General features: G+C 40.0%; 1 non-coding gene and 3 pseudogenes across 1 annotated transcript; 2 read left to right on the top strand and 2 right to left on the bottom strand.

Moving 5' to 3' along the window:
* Positions 1-229: 229 nt before the first annotated feature.
* LOC122661868 overlaps positions 230-19,738 on the bottom strand; it is a 45,561-nt pseudogene continuing 26,052 nt past the window's right edge.
* Positions 5,550-5,637, top strand: LOC122663475. Its single transcript, XR_006333145.1, has one exon. It is a non-coding gene; the product is annotated as a small nucleolar RNA snoR8a (small nucleolar RNA).
* LOC122663128 lies at positions 9,861-11,011 on the bottom strand (annotated as a pseudogene).
* On the top strand, positions 11,186-15,005 carry LOC122663127 (annotated as a pseudogene).

The following is a 19,738-nucleotide window of genomic DNA, read 5'->3' as shown; positions in this document are numbered from 1 at the left end:
ACTAGGGGGGAGATGGGGTTAAAGACCATTTAGTCAGGTCTTAAGCTAACCCAGTATTATTTTGAATTATTCGAATCTCATCTAGCCTTGGTAAGCATTCGGGACAGTTTACATGTTTCAGATAACTTAGTTAGGTTACTAAGTATGGGGGTTTGTGAAACCATTCCAAACTTGATGGTGTAGCAAATTTTCATGTGAAGTCTCCTTATTTTGTTATTCCACAAAGGAATATGAAAAATGTCTGATATGTTTCAATGATATTATGCTAGTCATTATGTCATTCCAAATTTGATGACATGTCTTTCATAGTATGGTGAACCATTCCAAATTTGATGATACAACATAAATCTATGACTGATATGACGAACACAGTATTCCAAATGGAAACATGGTATGGTCCTTATGATAGAGACTATATAGGATCGAGTTCTTGTAAAGAAACTTGATGATGATGCTTTTTTTTTTTTATTATTTACCTTCAGCCATATATGAAATGTACTAAGTTCTTATTGTTGAACTAGATACTATTGTGTAAATGATTGAATTCATATTATCTTATGAAATTCATATTTGACAAATTACAGAGAATGGCGAAGACGGAGGAGAACGGTTGAATCTGGATCTCGATGAGAATGACTTACTTGATGAGTAAAGTCACATGGATTGCAAGGACTTTTCCTTTTGATTATTTCTTTTGGTTTAGCCACTTGCATGTGGAACTTCGGATTTACTGTTGGGTTTAGTTTTGATCTAAAATCTTAATTTTATTTCTTGAAGTTTACTTATTACTTACTTGGTTTATTGGATTATTGATATTCAATTTATATTGATTTAATTACTGAATGAACAATGGTTTCTATACATGTGTGGTGGATAGATGTAGAACATAAGAGAAGATTGTAAGGGTATTTATGTAATATCCCTTCATATGTTCTAATATAATCCTATTTGTATTAATGTCCAGGTTGTGAGGGGTAATCTAGTAATTATTCCATCTGACCTAAACCCTAGTTTCCTATAAATACTAGCTGGAGGCAGCAGTCTGGGTATTCCAAACTAGATACTCAGGGTGTAATGCTTTAAGCAATCTTGTGCTTAAACCTAACCCTAACAATAAATACAGAGATCTGAAAACCCATCTTCGGTATTACTGTCGGTAAGAAACCGGGTCCGAAAAATTAAGACTTAAGATTCAAAGTATTCAAACGAAAATCTTGGATGAGTTTGGTTTCGGTCAATCAATTCGGTTTTGGTTTTCTTCCATGCCTTGATGATGTGATCCGAAATCGAATCGAGAATCGAGTCAATTCTGGAAGTGGAAATCAAAACCGAATTTGTTTGATTCGATTTGGTTACGGTTCTAATTTGGTTTTCCAATATGGGTCTAATTCGGTTCTTCAATACAGTTCCATTCTATTAAGCTGTCAATTGTTGTTGTCTTGTAGTTACCAAAAAAAAAAAAAAATTTGTTGTTGTTGCCTTGTGGTGTTCTCAAAAAACTTCATTTGTATAAATAAAATACTCACAAAACTTTAAAGGGACGAGAAATATTAATAAATAAATAAGAATCCCAAGTAAGTTCTCCACTTTCAGATCTTATCTTTTAGCTTACCCATCAATAAAGTCAGAGAAACACATCAAAATTATAGTTCCAAAAGGCAAGGTAACACCATAAAAAAAACAAAAGAAATAGGGTTTTTGATTTGAGTGTAGTATTCGGTTTGGTTTCAGTTCAAACGACGGATTTTGAACTAAAACCGAAACCGAATTAAATGCTCATATAACAAAATCGAAACTAAATTGAATTTATTCGGTTCGGTTCGATTAATTTGGCTTGGTTTTCGGGTTGGTTTTGACACCCTTAGATGAGATTGAGCATCCCACACCGGCTGATTCCACGTTATGATTGGAAGATCCCTTAGAACGATGGAATTATCTTTGTTTGTTTCGGCAAAAATTTGACATGTATAAAAGTTTTCCAATGCTTGTTTTGTTATGGAAACAAAAAACGTTGGAAAACTTTTCAAAATGTAAAATTTTACATTTACAAAGTAAAGTTTTACGCCGAAACAAATGGAGCCTAATAAGGAACAAAATTTGGAGTAACACAAGGTGCACTATTCTTGGCGACAAAACTAAGGAACAAAATTAAAGGTGACAAAAACTACCGCTGACCAAAAGTCTCATTCCAACTACAGTTTGTGAATGCCCAGGACGAAATTTTGTTGCTACTCAAGTTGCAGGAATGTTCCTGCTACCTGGTTCACAACCAAAGAAACATAATCAAAAAGGGTATTTGTGAACCCAAAGGAGAAGTGAATTATTTCCATTTTTTTGGCTGTAAGCCCGAAAGCAGGAACACACCTGCAATCTGGGTTGCAGCAAAATTTTTTCCTATTTCTTTAGCCGTAATTGGATCAACAATGATAGCTAAGAACTCAGCTCCTATTGGCACTTAGATTTTAAGAATAATAAAATGAAGGGCAAGGGATTGCTAACCGGTAGTGTAACCCTTGCACCAACACGGTTGCTAAAATTTTTTTGCATAGAGACATTTGTTTGGATGTAATTTTTTATTTCACTGGAGGTTGAACGCTCTTTTTGCGCACAAATGCATTAATTTGTATCTAGGCGGAGGAACCATGCTAACCGGTCATTCTTTTTCCCTCACATGAAAATGAGGCGCACATGCACTTGCGGTGGAAGTTAAGAATGGTAGTTAATGGATGTGCCCTAATTGCAGAGCCAGACATTATTTATTTATTTATTAAAATTTTTATGATAAAAAACATTATTAAAAACTAAGAAAAAAGAACAGAAACTACATCATCTGAAATGTTGAGATAGAGTTTTTCAGTTCAAGCCTTTAGGGCTAGGCTGTGGGCTACAGAGATTTGATCTCTATCTTGTTTTGGAATCCACACATTGGAGAAACATTTAAATAAAGTCTTAATGTCTAAAAGTAGAGTATAGATATCCCATGACCAGTTCCCATTATTGTTCTCCAGCCATCCAACCAGATTTTGGCAATCAGTTCAAACATCTACTGTAGTAGCGCTTAGATCCTTCGCTCGTTGCAAACCTTGGTGTATGGTCTTTGCTTCGGATTCCTGAGCGCTTCCTGCAAAACCGAATTCTATCACAGCACCAACAAACATCAGATGATAAGTAATAAGTGATGCCCACCGATACTCATTAGTCTCTTTAACAAAGCTTCGATCACATATGACAGTACAATTATCAAAAAGAAAGTTTTGGTAAACAGATATGGATAATAATGGACTGGGAACAACATAATCATAACCCGACGATAGATAGTACAAATTAGTAATCCATCTATCAATGCCTTTCATGATCATCATTGGTTTAGGTGGCGACTTTATTGCAATACAATGTTCCTTGGAATCCACAAGAAATAACATGCAATAGCACAAACAAATATGAAAAAAGACAAATCCTTTTTGGTCCAAGTAAAGGATGTACACAAAACATTAATAGCCTCAATTGAAGAAGAACCATGCAGAAATTCAGATCGTAACCCTAATATTCCTGCTGCCCAAATCCTTCTTTAGAAAGGACAGGAGAAAAAAAGATGTCAGTCAAATTTTCTTTCCAAATGACAAAACACACACTTATCATCTATGTTTAAGAACAGACAAAGCTTGTCTTTTGTTGTAAGATCTTTATTCAACAATTTTCAAAAGGAAATCCGAAATTTAGGATGCATTTTTTTTATTTCCACAACAAAGACCATACTTGCAGAGGGTGAGATTGTCCAGATGAAGTTTGGACAGAATCATGAGAAAAGGTTGTGTCAATATTAGACAAAAACCTTGCCGCAGTCTTAGTTTTCAAAGTTCCATTTTTGGTGAGAGGACAAAAGAGAAAATCCTCATGAGCAGATGTAGCAAGTGGAATTTTAGTGATGAGATGAATAAAATTACTAGAGAAAAGAGAACTAATTAAGTAAAGGTAATTTCCAAGATCTCTTAAGATTGTACATTGTATATATACTCCTCTTGGAGAAATCAGAATTCAAGGAAATACGATATAATTGGATATGGTATCTACTGCCGTTTAGCACTCCACCGAGTCTTTTCTTTTTTTCTCTTCTCTCTTCTTTTTTCTTCACGTCTTCCTTTCTTGATCGATCATGGGTGATGAGACCAATGACCTTGCCACCATCTCCACCGCTGCAACTCTCACCGATCCTGCCATCTCTCCACTTTCATCTCCATCTCCTTCTTTTAGTCACGCTCATCACTACATATCCATTAAACTTACATCAAAGAAATTTATCTTTTGGCAAAAGCAAATTGAACCTTTTCTTGATGGACAAAATCTCTTTGGTCACCTTGATGGCACAACACCCTGTCCATCTAACCCCACTGCTGTTGTTCTTTGGCGTCGTCATGACTCACTTATTCAAAGTCTTTTAATCTCCTCTCTCACTAAACAAGTTTTTCCCTTGGTGCTTGGGAAACGTACCAGTTGCGTGATATCTAGCTCTCTCTCTCCACGACATTCTCTACTCCTTCTAAGAGCTGCCTTACGTCTCTTATAATGGCTCTTCAGGATCTTCAACAAAAGTCGGAGGAATCTGTTTCTCAATTTTTGCAGCGCGCGAAATCCATTGCTGTCGAACTTGGTGCTGCTTGCCAACCTCTTTGTGCAAGTGCTTTCAATCTCCACATCTACAGGGGATTGAAACCAATTTCCCATCGCCTGTCTGCTTCACATATTCATGAACAGCAGGGAGCCATTGAACGTCGTCATTAAAACATCGTTGACACTGGACTCTCCCTTCTTGGTCATGGATCTGTTGCTCGTATTTATTGGCATTTTGCCTTTGAGACAACCATATATTTAAGGGTAAAGTACAAGTACCCCCCTATAATGCATCCAATATTCCTTGTACCCCCCTAAGCGGCTCAATATTCCACGTACCACCCTTCAATATTCCACGTACCACCCCCGCTTTACACCCCACATGCCAAATAGGTCCAATCCGTTAAATACCACCGTTAGATGCCAAAATTTTGACCATTTTACCCTTTGCTCCATTTTCTTAAATCTGAAAAGACTTAATTACCCTCACTTATTTGTTGCCCTTCTTCTATCTTTTTTAAATTTTGAAAAGACCTAATTGCCCTGACCTATTTGTTAAATTTTGAAAAGACCAAAATGCCCTTAACTTCCCCAAATCATCATCTTCTTTTACATACCCACCGCCACCATCACCACCACTTGTGAAGCCCCACCTCCAAGCACCACCTCCAACTCCTCCACCTCTACCAATTCCACCATCCGAATCCCCTCCCTTGCCTATTTCTCCATCAACACTGCCGCCCTTCCCAAATCTGAGAATCATTGATGCTTTTGTATTGAACCATTCCTGATAATGAGCAGAGAGGCGTTTAAAGCCCTAATCTACCGAAATGAAAGATCCAGAGATTAGGGTTACGCTCGCCTCCATATTGTTGACTCTTATATTTATTTCCTTTTTCTTTTTTTTTTTGGGTTTAATTTGTTTGTTCGAGAATAAGGTTTGTGGTGCGATGATTATAAAAATTCCTCATTCAATGTCAAGCGCCATGGCATGATAGACTCCTTAACACCCATAGAATATGAGCACCACCGAAATTTCATATTCTTTTGTGTCAAGGTTGTCGAAATGGATTTCAATTGAAGTGATGGATTGTAGTTGAAGATTAGAGAACCGAGACTGAACGGGAAAGTTGTTGTAACTTTATAAAACGATTTGGCGGCAGAATGGAGTTCAAGATCGAAAATAATGGTTAAGTAACAATTGCCCATTGCGAAACACGATAAAGTTTCAATGGAAGCGATGGGTTTTACTTAAGATGAGAGAAACCGAGAATGAAACGGGAAAGGGTTATGACTTGGATAACGATTTGGATGAGGGTGTTAACTTTGGGAAAAATATCTATACTTGGTGAACCAAGGGCTTGGGTGCCCTAGTTAAGGGCTTTGCATATGAGAATGGAAAGGGCGGAAATTCAAGGCCATGATCATGGATTTGGTGGTGGAATCGGAAAGGTTGGCGGTGACTAGAATGGCAAAAAAAAAAAAAAACTCAAAAAGGGTTCCCTTCAGTTCACGGCGGCAGCAGCGACGATTATCGATTGTCGATTGTCGAGTTGGGTGGCAGTGGTAGTGGTGGCGGTGGTGATGGTGGGTATGTAAAAGAAGATGATGATTTGGGGAAGATAAGGGCATTTTGGGGTTTTTAGGAACAAGTATTTAAGGGTAAAATAGTCTTTTCAAATTAGGTTAGGGTACTACATAAATGAGGGCAATTAGGTCTTTTCGATTATAAAAATAAAACAAAGGGTAAAATGGTCATTTTCAATTAGTTTAGGGCAACAAATAAGTGAGGGTAATTAAGTCTTTTTAGATTTAAGAAAATGGAGCAAAGGGTAAAGTGGCAGTGGTGGTGGTGGTGGTGGTGGCGGTGGTGGTGGGTATGTAAAAGAAGATGATGATTTGGGAAGATGAGGGCATTTTGGGGTTTTTAGGAACAAGTATTTAGGGGTAAAATAGTCTTTTCAAATTAGGTTAGGGTACTACATAAATGAGGGCAATTAGGTTTTTTCGATTATAAAAATAAAACAAAGGGTAAAATGGTCATTTTCAATTAGTTTAGGGCAACAAATAAGTGAGGGTGATTAAGTCTTTTTAGATTTAAGAAAATGGAGCAAAGGGTAAAGTGGCAGTGGTGGTGGTGGCGGTGGTGGTGGTGGGTATGTAAAAGAAGATGATGATTTGGGGAAGATGAGGGCATTTTGGGGTTTTTAGGAACAAGTATTTAGGGGTAAAATAGTCTTTTCAAATTAGGTTAGGGTACTACATAAACGAGGGCAATTAGGTATTTTCGATTATAAAAATAAAACAAAGGGTAAAATGGTCATTTTCAATTAGTTTAGGGCAACAAATAAGTGAGGGTAATTAAGTCTTTTTAGATTTAAGAAAATGGAGCAAAGGGTAAAATGGTCAAAATTTTGGCATCTAGCAGTAGTATTTAACGGATTGGACCTATCTGGCATTTGGGGTGTAAAGCAGGGGTGGTACGTGGAATATTGAGCCGATTAGGGGGGTACAAGGAATATTGGGTGCATTATAGGGGGGTACGTGTACTTTACCCTATATTTAATTATTCGAATGCCCTCTTTTGTCTCTTTAGGCATTTCTCCATTTCAACTTGTTTACCACAAGCCGCTCGACTATTCTTTTCTCAAGGTTTTTGGTTATTTATGCTTTCCTTACCTGCGTCTACAATAAGCATAAGACGGATTTTCAATCATCACGGTGTGCTTTTCTAGGCTATAGCTCATCCCACACTGGTTATCGCTGCCTTGACCTCTCCACCAATAGATTAATTGTTGCTTGTCATGTTCGTTTTGATGAGGAATCCTTTCCTCTTTTCATCTCCATTTTAGGACCACCACCATCATCTATGCCTTCGCTGCCCATACCATGGGCTTTTACTCCTCTTAGTCCGCCATCACCATCACCACCCGTTCCCTACGGTCTACCCTTACCTGCCTCCCCTTCTCCCTCCCTGTTGTACTCGCCTACCCCAAATCCCTGACCCATGTCACCCGTTCCCTTGCCGACCTCACCTACATCCATGGCCTCCTCCACTCCTACCTCTAGTCCACCACTCGTATCCGCTCCTTGGCCGAACTCTAAACCCTTCCACCTAGCACCGCCTCAATGCCCCAAGTGCCCAACTGTGTCCCATCTTCCTCTATGCAACTTCGGCCATGCCCAAATCTTCCCCATGCATTAAATACTAACACCACTTTGTCTGAGCCTACTTGTTTTTCAAAGGCATCTAAGATCCCTGAATGGCGCACAACGATGTTAGAAGAATTCAATGCACTTGCAAGAAATGGCACTTGGTCCCTTGTTCCACGGTCTCCTCAGATGAATTCGATTGGGTGCAAATGGGTGTATCACATCAAGCATAAGGCTGACAGTACTCTTGAGCGCTACAAAGCGCGTCTTGTGGCTAAGGGCTTCCATCAATAGCATGGAATTGACTATGGAGAGACGTTTAGTCTGATTATCAAACCTACCACTATCTGCTGTGTTTTCTCTATTGCGGTTTCTCAAGGTTGGCCTATCAGGCAGTTGAATGTTCAAAATGCATTCCTTCACGGTGTGCTCAGAGAAGAGATTTATATGTCTCAACCCCCAGGTTTCATTGATTCTGCACATCCCCACCATGTTTGTCGCCTCCACCGTTCACTTTATGGTCTCAAGCAAGCCCCACAGGCGTGGTTTCATCGTTTGTCAGATTTTCTACTTAAGCTTTGTTTTCATCCATCGAAGATGGATACCTCCTTATTTATTCGGCATTCTGGTGGTCATGTTTGCTATATTTTGATTTATGTTGATGACATATTGGTCATTGGTAGTGACGCTGGGGTTATTTCTCCACTTCTTCACACACTGTCCGAAGAGTTCTCAACTAAAGATTTGGGCGATCTCTACTCTTTTTTGGGTGTTGAAGTTACTTCTCATTCAAGGGGCATTTTTCTCTCTCAAGCTCGTTATATTTCTGATTTACGTCAACGCTCAAGCATGGTTGATTGCAAGCTTGTAAAGACACCCATGGCTACAACTTAGAAATTTGAAGATTTAGGGGGTGTTCCATTTTCTAATTCAACTCAGTATCGCTCTGTGGTTGGTGCTCTCCAATATTTGACTCTCACTTGCCCTGATGTCTCCTTTGCAGTAAACCATTCTTGCCAGTTCATGCATGCTCCCTCCGATACTCATTGGCAGATGGTCAAGCGCATTTTACGTTATCTTAAGAGTACTCGTACTCATGGGCTCCTAATTGAATGCTCCTCTTTGCGTTCCCTTCAGGCCTTTTTCGATGCCGATTAGGCTGATGAAGGTTCTGATCGTAAGTCCACCGGTGGTTTTGCTATTTTTCTTGCTCCAAATCTTATCTCATGGACCTCTCGCAAGCAACGAACAGTTGCTCGCTCCTCTACTAAAGCAGAATACAAGGCCTTAGCTGACGCATTTGCCGAACTCATATGGCTAGAATCTCTTCTTTCTGAACTTGGTCATCCTCTTCATGGCCCGCTGATTCTATGGTGTGACAATATTGGCGCCACTTACCTATCTACAAATATGATGTTCCATGCTCGCACAAAGCATGTCGAAGTTGACTTCCACTTTGTACGTGATTGAATAGCCAAGAAACAGTTACAAGTTCAATTTATTTCCACTCATGATCAACTGGCCGACATATGCACCAAGGCTTTGGCTACTGCTTGTTTTGAATTCTTGAGGGACAAGTTGAAGATTCGGCCTAGCGACGCTCCACCTTGAGGGGGTGTATTGAGAGTATTTCGCCCTTCCTTTCTTGGCCTCTCTCCACCATCACATGTGATATAGAATTATAACATGTGATATGGATTTGCATGATCAAAGATTGTATCTCATCACAATGTAAACTCTATATTTTCTTTATTCTCATACCTAGTTTAGATTAACTAGGTCTCTTAAGATTGTACATTGTATATATACTCCTCTTGGAGAATTCAGAATTCAAGGAAATACAATACAATTTGATAGGATACAATTGGTACGCGTTTTGGAGCCAGGCTATGTGTAGTGGCCTAAGAAACTCAGATTTACTGTGATCCAAAGACGTCAATGAGCATAAGGGAGTTCATCCTTGGGTTAGTCATACACTGGCCCAAAGAGCTCACCTTTATTACTATGGCTAAACCATAGGGACATAGGGTAATTAAGGTAGGGTGGCATGGAGTGGGATGGGGTCAAGTTTTCACTTTCGAGCCCGCTTGATAACCTTACTACTGTTTCTGTGCTATTTCTGTACTGAGATACAACAGAACAGTTTTTTCCGTTCTATGCTGAGAAACCCGCTTTTGACGTGCTTGGTAAACCTGTTCTGGCGTTTCTAGATGAGCAGGGGGTAAAGTGTGTGTGGAAAATTCATACATAGAGATTACAAAGTTCAAAAAAAAAAATCACAGAGATCACAAAGATCAAACAATATCCACCTCTAAAAATCATACACTGAGATCACAAAGTTAAAAAAAAAAAAAAATTACCCATCATACACAGATCACAGAGATCAACAAAAAAACACATCTTCAGCAGGTAAAAATCAGAGTCAACAGAATCTAAAGAATTGAACTTCTCCATTTCACAGTATAAACCAAATCCATCCAAGGCTCTTCCCTCCAATCAAATCTCTTTCATCATACAGTTACAAGCCAACCCATCAGGCTGCATTCCATTATTTAACATCTTTCTAAAGAGTTTCTCTGCATCCTCTATGTTCTTGATCCTCAGCAAGCAAAAATTACAAGAGAACTCTAGCATGTGGCACTTGAAACACTCCCATTCACAATCACTTTATCAACAAGCTTATAAGCCTCTTCTATACAACCTTCCACACAAAAACCCTTAATCAAAGTACTAATTGTAACTCGATTTGGACGACATCCATGAGCTATCATTCGATCCAAAAACCCTAGTGCCTCTGTTGCCCTCCTCTGCTTACAGAAACTCTGTATCACAGATGTGTATGTAACTGTATTTGGTGAACAATCACTACCCATTTTCTTCAATACCCCTAAAGCCTCTTCTGCGAGTTTTACCTCTTTAAAGAGATTTAAAATCACTTTATTTCACAGTAACCAAAGAACCATAAATTCTATATACTTCTAAAACATCATTCAGCAATTGTGGCTTACGATCAATCTCAAATAATTGACTAGCTTTGTTATACATCAAACTGCTATGTCTATAATATGATCGAAGGCCAGTCCAGATGAAAAACCTCATACTCAATATTGGTTGATCAGAGGAGCACCTCCGCAGAACATCTTCGACACACAAAGCATCCAATTTGCCATTAGTTTTTCCTAAATTTCTCTCTAAACTTGATCCAGAATCATTTTTCTGCAAGAGATTCCAATAGTTATCAGCAACATAAGTACTCCCTTTTTGGTCTTAATGTTTGGGACCTGATTTTCAGATCTTTCAGTGTTAATTTTTTTAATATATTCTTGTTGACCTTTCAATCCAAAAAAAACAAAAAACTAAATAAAGGAGCATCCTTATCTTAACAGGTCACGCCTGATCATTTTGGAGTTTGGGATCGGACTCACAGTGAAAAGAATTGAAGAAAGGCGAAAGCAGATCTAATCAGAGATGGAGGAGCAAAAGAGGAGAGGAATTCGGTTGGTGCTATTCCCATTCCCATTCCAGGGTCACATAAACCCGATGCTTCAGTTAGCTTCCATTCTCTACTCGAAGGGCTTCTCCATCACCATCATCCACACTCAATTCAACTCTCCCAACTCCTCTAATTACCCTCACTGTACCTTCATACCCATACAAGACGGCATATCAGCAGATGTCCAGCCCTCAGTGGCCCTTTTCTCACAACTCAACGTCAACTGTGCAGTTCCATTTCGTGATTGCTTGCTTCGGTTGTTATCATCTGGAGATGCAGAAGGAGAGCCCATTTCTTGTCTCATCTCCGATACCATCATGCACTTCACCCAAGGTGTCGCCGACGGTCTTGAGCTTCCCAGGCTTGTGTTACGGACCAGCAGCGTCGAATCCTTTCTTTCCTTCGCCGCCACCGTTTCAGTTTCAAGACAGAAAAGTTACCTCCCCATATCAGGTAAACATTTTACCTTCTCTAAGTAAACAGCCCCCTGCCCCCTCCCTTTTCCATTTTTGGTTTTTTTTTAATCAACTTAATCTCCCTGAGTTTAATTAAAATTAGGGGTGTAAGTTTGGCCCTATAGACCCGAACCCACCCAGAGCTCGAGGGTCTGAGCTATATTTTTAACCCTGAGGGTGGGTTAGGGTTTAAATTTTCAAATCCAAGGTCAGGGTCGAGCTGGGTCAGGGTTGGCTCTCCTCCAACCGCAGTAGGAGCGGGAGGGTCCAGCCCAAGAAAACAATGATGATTTTGGTCATTTTACAGGTAGGACTCAAGCGGCCCCCTATAAAATGACCAAACTCCCCCTGTTTTTAGGTGGGTTGGACCCTCCAGCTTCCACAACGGCTAGAGGAGAGCAAGATCCTCCCTGCGTTCCTTTTTCTTTCTTTCTTTTAATCTTTTTAAAAATCTGCTTAACCTCTCTTCTGAGTTTAATCGAAATATTAAGAACCACTCTTTTTGTTTCAAAAATTAACACCGTCCCTTTTAGTCCAACGGTATTAAATCTCAAACTGAAATATCTATCTTATTCTTGACCACTATAGAATGTTTTAAAAGGGGAAAACGGTGTGAAGGTTTCTAAAATGAAATTAATTGGCCTATGACTCGAAATCAACCAATGCCAACCCTGACTAATAATGGCCGAACACCAAACGTGAGAGACACCGGTGAGATCACAGAGACTTCAGTGTGTTTTCGGAGTGGCTGAGTTTAGGGGGACCTTACAATACCCTTTGCGACGCTAAGTTAGGAGGTTAATTGCAGTGAACAGAGGGCTTACAAGCTTCCCCTAGTCTTATCTCCCTTCTCTGTACAAGCCCTGTCGTAACCTTCTTCTCCTCAACAGAGGGTTTATGAGACCTAACCCTCTCTTGAAGTCAGACTCCAGCGTATCATCCTCCTGTCATCCTTGCCTTGGTGAGGCTCCGTCGACTCCGGCAAATCATCCTCCTGCTACTCCAGCTCCGAGTAAGATATTGTTTTGGTCGTGGCAAAGAACAGAAGGTAAAATTTCCATTTTAAAAGGGAAAGAGACATCAAAATGGGAACTTGAAATATAACTGATTAGCAATAACCCATCAAAAACATTCCGGTTCAATATTCAAAATGGAGTGATAACGATGGTTGCCGGGTTGGAAGCCTTTCTTCGCAGTTGTTACGGGTGTGTATGATTGCAGCGGAGGTAAGGTTGCAGGTCAGTTGTTCTTCCTTGGGGAGGGTTTTTTAGTTGGGGATGTTGAGGTTTGATGTCTTGACTTCTGATGATTGGACTGCTTTGTGGAGCCTTGGAGAAAAAATTTTGGGGGATTGTTTTTGTAACTTCGTCCCTATGATTGTTGCCCTGTTTTTGTACTTGTTTGAGGTATTTAGGGTTAAGGATTGTAACAGAGGCCTAAGACCGAAAACACTCTGGATTCCTCTTTACTTCATCGCTCAAAAAACGAAACATCATCCCCGTGGACATAGGCACATTGGCTGAACCACGTAAATCGCTTTGTCTGTGTGTGTGTGTGTGTTCTGCCATTATTGGTATCGTTTGCAGGTTCTGCAAAACAACAGGGGAATAAGAAGAAAAAAGTGTTTTGGGTTTTAAGGTTGAAAGGGTAGAGTAGGTAATTCATGTTATTGGTGAAGCCTGATCTCAATTTTAATCCAGAAAGTACTGTCTTTCTTTGGAGGACGCCTTCGAAACGCCTGAAACGCCTTCGAAACATGCATAAATGGTAAAAAAATGTGCATATGTTAGCGCCAAAGGCATTGACACCTGAAGAGCTTGTCGAGATCTTTGATTTGATACATTATTCACCCTATGTTGGTTTGTATCTTGGACCAGACCGGGTGGGCTTCTAGGAGCAGATTTGTATTTTCTTGGTTAGGGTTTTCTCTATACTGTAACGCGTGAAAACACTATATATAGTGGTTATCTCTTTGAGAGATAAAGATAGGGTTTTGTAATTTTCTTCATTGAAATAGTAGATTTGTACTATCGCTTGGCTGTGGATGTAGCCTACATTCTTGGGGGTAAACCACGTAATTAAATCTGTCTTGTATGTGCTTCTCTTTCTCCTTTTCTTTTGCAAATTGTCATTCTACTACATTGTTATTTCCTAATACTTCACTACATCAAAAGGGCATATTCGGATTTTAAAAATTTTGACTCAATTGACCTGACCACTTCACAATTATTCACTAATGGACTGGGTGCGGTGTTAATTACTTTTCGATAGTAAAAGAGGCGGTGTTAATTTTCCCTTGTTTTGTTCTTCTCCAAATTAAGCTTCGGTTCTGCTTTTCAGATTCTCAATTGGAGAAGCCAGTAACGGCGATTCCACCTCTAATGGCGAAGGCTCTGCCTACGATCAACACGAATGACATAGACATCCTGTTCCAATTACTGGGCAGTATGGTTGATCAAGACAAGGCCTCATCTGGCCTCATTTGGAACACCTTCGATCACCTTGAACAGTCGGCACTAGCAACGCTTGCTCAAGAATTTTCATTCCCAGTGTTCACAATAGGCCCTTTTCATAAACTCTTCACAGCTTCTTCCAGTAGCTTATTGTCCCAAGACCAAAGCTGCATCGCTTGGCTAGATACACAACCACCTAACTCTGTAATCTATGTAAGCTTCGGCAGCATAGTCGGCATGGATGAGGCTGAATTCGTGGAGATGGCTTGGGGTTTAGCCAACAGCAAGTGTCCCTTCTTGTGGGTGGTTCGATCCGGTTTGGTCCATGGTTCAGAACGAGTTGCACCATTGTGACCTGATGGGTTCCTAGAGATGGTTAAAGGAAAGGGTTGTTTTGTCAATTGGGCACCTCAACAGGATGTGTTGGCTCACCCTGCTGTGGGAGGGTTTTGGACCCACAATGGTTGGAACTCAACGATGGAGAGTATATGTGAAGGGGTACCAATGCTGTGTTCGCCTAATTTTGGAGACCAGATGACCAACGCGAGGATCGTGAGCCATGTTTGGAAGGTGGGGTTGCAGCTTGAGAATAAGTTGGAGAGAGGGGAGATTGAGGGAAACATAAGAAGACTAATGGTTGAGAAAGAAGGAGAGGAGATGAGAGAGAGGGTTGCGTCTTTGAAGGAGAAGGCAGAAGCTTGTGTCAAGAAAGGAGGTTCTTCCTATGAGTCTCTAGAGGATTTGATAGCTCGGATCTTGTCATTTTGAAGACTTTTGTGGTTCACCTTCTCCATGGTGATTGATTGTCTTAAAAATAAACTATGTTTAATTTCGAAGTTATAAAATTAAATTTCCTGCTCATTTGTCTACTACATCCACCATTTGAAAGATTCTATTATGCTACTAATGGGATTTTTCGTCTAAGTAATGGCTATTAATTCAAGTTTGAATGCTAGTGGTAGTAGTTTCCTTTTGGGAGACGGGAATAGACGTGGAGAATCCTTCTTGTGTTAAACTAAAATATTCAGAGGTATTGTATTTAAACAATGAAGTTAAAAAATAGGATAAATTACTTTTACACCCCTTGTATTATGGCCCGATTGCTTGACACCCCCAAAGTTTGAAATTATCCCATGAAATCTGACGATGTTAGTCTGTTACAAGTGGTTGAATGGAAAAATCCATTTTACCCTTGTGAGTTATTCTATTAAAATTTGTGAAGTTAAATGACTAGCTTACCCTTTAAATGTTTTAACCTAAATAATACAAAAAAATTTATTTTTTTTAAAGTGTGATTTTCTACAAATTAAAAAAAAATCTATATACATATCTATTCCAACTGTCGAAGCAAAAAATTCAGTTGGTGTTTTCATTTTGGTTTTCTTTAGTTACGCTCTTCCAATCTCTCTTTCTCCCGGTAAAAATAAATTAGAAAACAGGTAAGAATGGTTGGGTTTTTTAATGGCCAACATTAGGATGTTCTTGGGTTGTTTGCTTTGATTTTTTCTCTGGGGTCTACAAATCGCCACAGCAGCAGTTAATGGAGTGGAGGGTTGTTCAACGATGAAAAGGAAAACATCTTCCCTTATACTATGGCCAAATGGTAAAAGGGTCAATTCACTATCCTTAAAGGGTAGTTGGGGTATTTAGGATTTTCTTAACCCTTGACATCTTCACTAAACGGTGATTGACTAACAGACAAGGGCTAGTTGTAAGAAATCTTAAAATGTAGGGGGCTTCAACTAATAGTTTCAAACTTTGGGGGTGTCAATCAATCAGAACATAATACAAGGAGTGTACAAGTAATATACCCTAAAAAATACCTCTTCTGTCCGACATTGATCGGTTCTGACCAATGTTTACATTTTTCATTGTGTCTCTTGAAAGGACACATCCCTTGGGAAGCATGCATCCAAGGGATCCTTCTCCTTATATATAGAGGATGTTTTTGGAAACTTTGTATGACATTTAAAGGCTGTTTTATCTTAGAGGTTGATTCGCAAGAACCTGGCTTGCACCATAAGGAGCGTATAGTCTTAGCAAAAATGTTCATTACCACGACTCAACCCATTGATTCCTTATGTTTCATCATATATTTGCAAGTTTGTGATGCGATGTAAGTGCTTTGAAATCACCATCTTCGATCTTGGTTGTCCACAAATAATAAGTAATCTAAAACCCTTGTTACATGTATTTTCATGTATGATTTGAATGGTATATTTCCAGCAAGAGGTCGTGGGGTGATTCCCTTACCTATTTGGGAACTGAATCCCTAGTACTGCATCGAGCCTTCTTAGGCTGTTGAGATACCACAGGTTTTGATACCACATGTTTTCTATCTCGACTAGGACACTATTAGTAAATACCTGATTTGGAGTCAGTTTCTATTTTGGGAAGTCATGGCCTAGTTTGATAGATCCACGTATCATGCTATGAATGGTCAGATCATTTTGCCCGTATCACAAACCTTTCCATGAATTGATAATTGCATCTTCCAGCTGATGAAAACACCCACATCTACTTTCTTCGCCTTTAGAGTCTAACCCAAGAAGTGAATAACCTTCTCTCTATTCTTGTCTCCAAAAATATACTTAATAAATCCCATCTTTGCCGCCATCTTGTCTCCTCTTCTTCTTCATTGTGGAGAAGAGAAAAGTTGGGACTAATGTCTAGGCAAAAAGAAGGAAAAGGGTGGGGTGAGACACGCAGAGAGGGGGTGGGGCAGGGAGGACAAGGGGTGATTAGAGGCAGCAAGCTAGGGGTGATGGTATAGCTCGAAAAGAAGGGTAATTTGGGCATTTAAAAATATCAGGGGAATAAAGAGGGGATAAAAATTCACTTTTTTTTTTCGGGGAATCAAAAAAAAAGTTTAAGGTAGCAGGAGTATAAGTAAATAAAGATTAAACATTGGAGGAAAGTGATCGCAACTGCCCTTTTTTTGTGTGGGGGGAGAGGGGGAGTAAGGGAGATATTATATTACAATAATTGAGGGAATTTACAATCTAAAGAATTTCTTCTCATTAGCATCATCCTGTATAAGATTGGAAGTGTTTTTGAGAGACTATCTGTGCATAAATGGATTTTTTTTTCGCGCTGGGGGCGGGGTAATAAGAAACCCCACTAAGAAATCTGCTCAAAAGTTGATCTCTCCAACATGATGCATAAAGACACAACTTCGAAAGGAATCCTGTGCTTCCCAAATGTCTTCAAGTAGTCCAAGGGAGTGCCATGATATCTGGCAGCGCCTCGTTATCATCTGCACCGCCACCATATAGTCAGAGCGCACTTGTACATGTGGTATGCACAAAGACCGACCCTTTAGCAACCCGCATTTCACAGCCATCAACTCCATATGTAGGATGTTCACTTCAGCCGCAGCTCCTGCAACTATTGCTTTTCCATGTTCGTCATGCTCAATCACTCCATATCCTCCGATGAAAACCCTAACCGACCCATTGCAGTTGATTGTGATCCAGCCAGATGGTGGTGGTGGCCAGATATGAGGCCGAGGGTGCCCCAAGGAGAAGGAAACCTTAATCTTCCAACGGTGGAAGAAATCTCTGCTAGTGCTTGTATCTAGCACACAACTTTGCTCACCCGAGAACCGAGTCTGGGTATCACTAATAATCTGTTGAAGCACAGACCCGGGTGTGGAGCTTTGCTGATGCCCTGACTTAAGATTCAAACCGAAATCTGGGATGATATTGAGCATCCCACACCAGCTGATTCCACGCTAACTCTTCTTTTTGTTGCGCATTTGGGTATGGGATGGTTTCTATTATTCCATGTGATGAGGGGAAGAGGTTAATTTCCTTGCTATTTTTCATTCTTCCAACCAACACTGTACTACTGTTAGCATTCAGAATTGAGAATTAATAGCCATTACTTGAAAATCCCATTAGTAGCAAAATATAATCTTTCAGATGGTGGTGGATATAGTAGACAAATGAGCAGGAAAAGTCTTTAATTTTACAAGTTTGAAAATTAAACAGAATTGGTTAACTATGACAATCAATCACCATGGAGAAGGTGAACCACAAAAGTCTTCAAAATGACAAGATCTGAGCTATCAAGTCCTCTAGAGACTCATAGGAAGAACCTTCTTTCTTGACACAAGCTTCTGCCTTCTCCTTCAAAGTCGCAACCCTCCCTCTCATCTCCTCGCCTTCTTTCTCAACCATTAGTCTTCTTATGTTTCTCTCAATCTCCCCTCTCTCCAACTAATTCGCAAGCTGCAATCCTACCTTCCAAACATGGCTCACGATCCTCGCGTTAGTAATCTGGTCTCCAAAATTAGGCGAACACAGCATTGGTACCCCTTCACATATACTCTCCAGCGTTGAGTTCCAACCGTTGTGGGTCCAAAACCCTCCCACAGCAGGGTGAGCTAACACATCCTGTTGAGGTGCCCAATTGACAAAACAACCCTTTCCTTTAACCATCTCTAGGAACCCATCAGGCCACAATGGTTCAACTTGTTCTGAACCGCGGACCAAACCAGATCGAACCACCCACAAGAAGGGACACTTGCTGTTGGCTAACCCCCAAGCCATCTCCACGAATTCAGCCTCATCCATGCCGACTATGCTGCCGAAGCTTACATAGATTACAGAGTTAGGTGGTTCTGTATCTAGCCAATTAAGTGATGCAGCTATGGTCTTGGGACAATAAGCTACTGGAAGATGCTGTGAAGAGTTTATGAAAAGGGCCTATTGTGAACACTGGGATTGAAAATTCTTGGGCAAGTGTTGCTAGTGCCGGCTGTTCAAGGGGATCGAACGTGTTCCAAATGAGACCAGATGAGGCCTTGGCTTGGTCAACCCTGCTGCCCAGCAATTGGTAGAGGATCTCTTGGTCATGCGTGTTGATGTCTTTCAATATGAGAGGTGGAACCACTGTTACTGGTGTCTCCAACTGAGAATCTGACAAGTAAAACTGAAGCTTAATTTGGAAACCCCCCCCCCCCCCCCCCAAAAAAAAAAGAGGGAGGGTGGAGGCTTATATGTATGCTTGGAGGGGTATTATACACAGGAGAGTCTTATAGGTGTGTTTAGAATTTGACACCTCCTTTATTGTCCCTTATCTTTTCTCAAAAGCATTTAATAAAGTCTTTTTTTTTTTTTTTTTTTTTGATAAATTTGTCATTTCACATAAGAATTGCATTAAATGTTGCAATAAATCAATTGTTGAAATCCCCCCCCCTTTTTTGTAAAACCATTTTTTTTTTCTCGATAGAGGAGAAAGAATGCAAACCGGTCGCATTTGTTGTGTAGTTTCCACGCAGTGCGGCATAAAACCGTTGGATTGAAACATTTTTATCCTTACTATTGAATCTATTGTATACATTAATTTAATAACTAAATATTAAAAGATAGTAGACTTTGAATGAAATACATATAGGAAGATTGGCTAAACATGTAATAGTTTGGTGGGACCCACATCATCTTCTTCACCTACACTACTTCTTCTTCTTCTTCGTGAGGACTCTTGGTGAACACCTCTGCCTCACCCTGTTCTTCCTCTCAATGCCACCCCATCCCCTTCTTCTCAACCCACCGCCCCACCCCCTCACCCTG

The sequence above is a fragment of the Telopea speciosissima genome, chromosome 5 (genome assembly GCF_018873765.1).
Source record: "Telopea speciosissima isolate NSW1024214 ecotype Mountain lineage chromosome 5, Tspe_v1, whole genome shotgun sequence".
NCBI lineage: Eukaryota > Viridiplantae > Streptophyta > Magnoliopsida > Proteales > Proteaceae > Telopea > Telopea speciosissima.
Note: the sequence above shows the minus strand (reverse complement) of the source record. Positions and strands in the feature narration are given on the sequence as shown.